This window comes from Aplysia californica, unplaced genomic scaffold, assembly GCF_000002075.1.
Source record: "Aplysia californica isolate F4 #8 unplaced genomic scaffold, AplCal3.0 scaffold00517, whole genome shotgun sequence".
NCBI classification, from domain to species: domain Eukaryota; kingdom Metazoa; phylum Mollusca; class Gastropoda; order Aplysiida; family Aplysiidae; genus Aplysia; species Aplysia californica.
This window is the reverse complement of record NW_004797787.1, coordinates 125,951-129,114: the sequence shown is the minus strand read 5'-3', so window position 1 is coordinate 129,114 and position 3,164 is coordinate 125,951. Positions and strand designations below refer to the sequence as shown.

The following is a 3,164-nucleotide window of genomic DNA, read 5'->3' as shown; positions in this document are numbered from 1 at the left end:
TGATTAATAATAATTTAAAACACGAATTTTAGATCCGATACATAAAATTTAGAATCTTATCAAAGGGAGTAAACTTTATTTTAGTTACATCCCTTTTCAAGGGGAATAATTATTCTTCTTTTACAAAATTTATAAGAATAAATTGTATGTTACTTCTGCTGGGGAGGATAGTAGAAAGGAATCAATCCAAGCTGGGAGCTTCTACAGTAAGTAGTTGAAAAATTCTGGCAAATTTACTTCATATTTTTTCCGTGTTCAAAAAATTCTTTTTTTTTTTTGCGCATTCTCCTGCGCTTAAACAGTGACATTTTGAAATGTTTTGGTTCAATATCTTTGAGACTTAGCGTGATTGTTTTCAAGACTATTTTTGTGAAATTGAACTTTTTAAACAGTCGGTAACTGTGTTCCCTTGCAAAATATATAGAGTTCCAACCCTTTTCCCCTCTGTTTTGTTTTCTAAAAATATGATGCACAATGTTCTGTCATCTCAAATGAAAACTTGAATATTCTTTTTTATATGAATGTTAAAAAAGATTCTTTGTTTCCAATATTGAAATGTACAAAACAGACCCAAATATCAAAGCAGCAGCTAGTTTCCTTGTTGAGATAACTTGGATAAACCACGAACCAATTGTTTAAGGAATAACGCTACGAATCGTATGATTTTTTTCGACTAACACCCTTCAGGTGGATTATACTACATAAAGATTGGTGTTCATGTGTTGTTCTTACCCTACTCTATCATAATAATATGGACAGAAACGGAGTGTTTGGGCAAAATAATTATTTGGCAATTTAACCTGTGTCATTAAAATGTGTTAATATAATAGATGAACGAAACAGCAGCCGAATATAAATAATATAACAAACATTTTTAAGTGTTCTTGTACCAGGTATCCAGGTAAAGGGATTCGGAAGAGAATGCACTAAAGCACTAATGAGTAAATTTCCATTCGTTTATTAAGAGTTTTTCAGGGGATAGCGCGAACGCAGTCCCCCCTACGAAAAAATTACGCACTCGAGTCACCCACATTTGGGGTGATCGCAGGGGTCAGCCAAACCGGAGTGCAATGGAAAGGCCTCGCCCTGGGAGGACCGCCTTAATGATCATGGTGCCTCCCGTGCCAGGTAAGTATGATTTGTATTGTACTGTTTTCCACTCAGACAAGTTGTACTTGTTCTTCCATTTAGGTATAAACTTTAACATTTAATAAAAAACTGTTTACATTTAAAACTCAATTTACGCTTTAACTTATATCAAATTGCTACTAAGAAATTAGAAACATTTTATGCAAGGTTAGAAAAATATAATGTTTATAATAAATAATTTAAAATACGAATTTTTAAAATCTAATACATAAAAATTAAAATTGTATCAAAGGGAGTAAACTATATTATAGTTGCGTCCCTTAACAAGGGACTTAACCAGTTTTCCTTTATGAGAAATTATTTTAAAAATTATGTGTTACTTCCCTTGAAATTAATTTCTGCAACACTTCATTCGTAATTAAATTCGTTAACAGATGAGCAAAATAGCGATTGAATACAGGAAAGATCTGAGCATAGTTTTCGTGGACTAAAAAAAGGCTTTCGACAGAGTAAAGTGATGCCTCATATGGAAAGCACTGAAGAAATATGGATTTAAAAACATCATGGCTGTAAATGGGAACAGTCGTTGTCCTGTAAGAAGAACATCAGGATGGTTCCCTGTAGGTGTATTGTCAGGAGTTAGACAAGGATGTGTGCTCTCGCCGCTTTTATTTATTTTATGTGGACAGAATCATTAAATATGCAAAAACATTACAAGTAATTACAATACCAGTGCAAATGAGCTCTTGTTCTTCACCGATGACCATAGCATCTTAAATACAAACTCCAACAGCTCGCAAGAACATCCAAAGAGCCTGAATGAAAAGAGCAAAGAGTATTACATGAAAAATCAGTATTGTTAAACTAAAAGTTAAGAAAGTCAGTGGAAACCCAGGCCAATTAAACATTACCATCGACTGGATACAAATCAAACAGGTTAAAGAATTTAGATACCTGGGAAGCATACTTAAAATAAGATTTAAAAAATAAGATAAGATAATACTTCATTGTCCCAAATGGAAATTTTTCTTGGATGTACAGGAACCGTAAAAACACAAGCAGGTATAGATTATATACAAAGAATTCAAATTATATTCATTAATTGAAATTCAATATGAAGAGAAAAGTAAAGCTGACAATAATGCACATTTCACATCAGATGCCAACCACATGCAGGAAACTATCACAGACCTTTAGAGTTATATAGATGTCTATATTCGAAACAGCAGCACACATTTATGTTTGTTCTGGCAGTAGCTTTATACTAGATCTAGATAGAAGGAAACTTCTGTTGTGCCTTTCTTTCTTTGTTCTTAGTGGTACGTATCTGCTGCTGCGTGATCTTACAAATTGTGTGGAAAGGGGGTGTGATGGGTCGTTTATACTGCTGTTTATCTGTTTTATACTTATGATCTTACACATGGTAGAAGGTCGGACAGGGGGATTGAAATGAGAAGCCGAAAAGCAAATGTAGTAACTTATCAATAGTCACCACCATTCAAACATAAAGACTTCTTAACAATGGAAATAAAGAAAGGCAATGTATCAACAGCATATTCCTTCCAACGCTGACTTACCGAACGTGCCAGACATGGCTACTAAATCCTGCACAATTGCCAGTAAGATGAAATGCCTCAGAAAATTGATTACCGTCACTAGGAAAGACGACATAAGGAACAAAACCGTTCAAATTCAACATGGATGACACCGGTTATGGAACACATAGAGCATCAAAGAATCAAGTGGTTCGGTCATCTAATGAGAATGTCATCAGAGCTGAAAATTGTTTTTATTTTATTTTTATTTTTTTGTTAAGCCCACGACAAAAATTAAGGGAGGCAATAAAAATTATGTTTTCCTAACACAGCGGGATCTTAAGCAACCTGGATCGTAAGCGATGAGATCTCAGGCGGAGACTATTGTATTGGTTTAAGGCAAGACAATGTAGACCAAATATAAATTAAATGCTTCGTTGAGTTGCTTTAACATGTCACAATACAATGTTGTATATCAAAATTCAGCTAAATAGTAGAAATTTCATTCAAAGGAAAAATATCCTGAATTGATATTTCTAT

At 33.8% G+C, this 3,164-nt stretch overlaps 1 non-coding gene across 1 annotated transcript; it reads right to left on the bottom strand.

The window, feature by feature from the left end:
- Window positions 1-972: 972 nt before the first annotated feature.
- LOC118478372 lies at window positions 973-1,136 on the bottom strand. The gene has a single exon (XR_004858997.1). It is a non-coding gene; the product is annotated as a U1 spliceosomal RNA (small nuclear RNA).
- Between the last annotated feature and the right edge of the window lie 2,028 nt (window positions 1,137-3,164).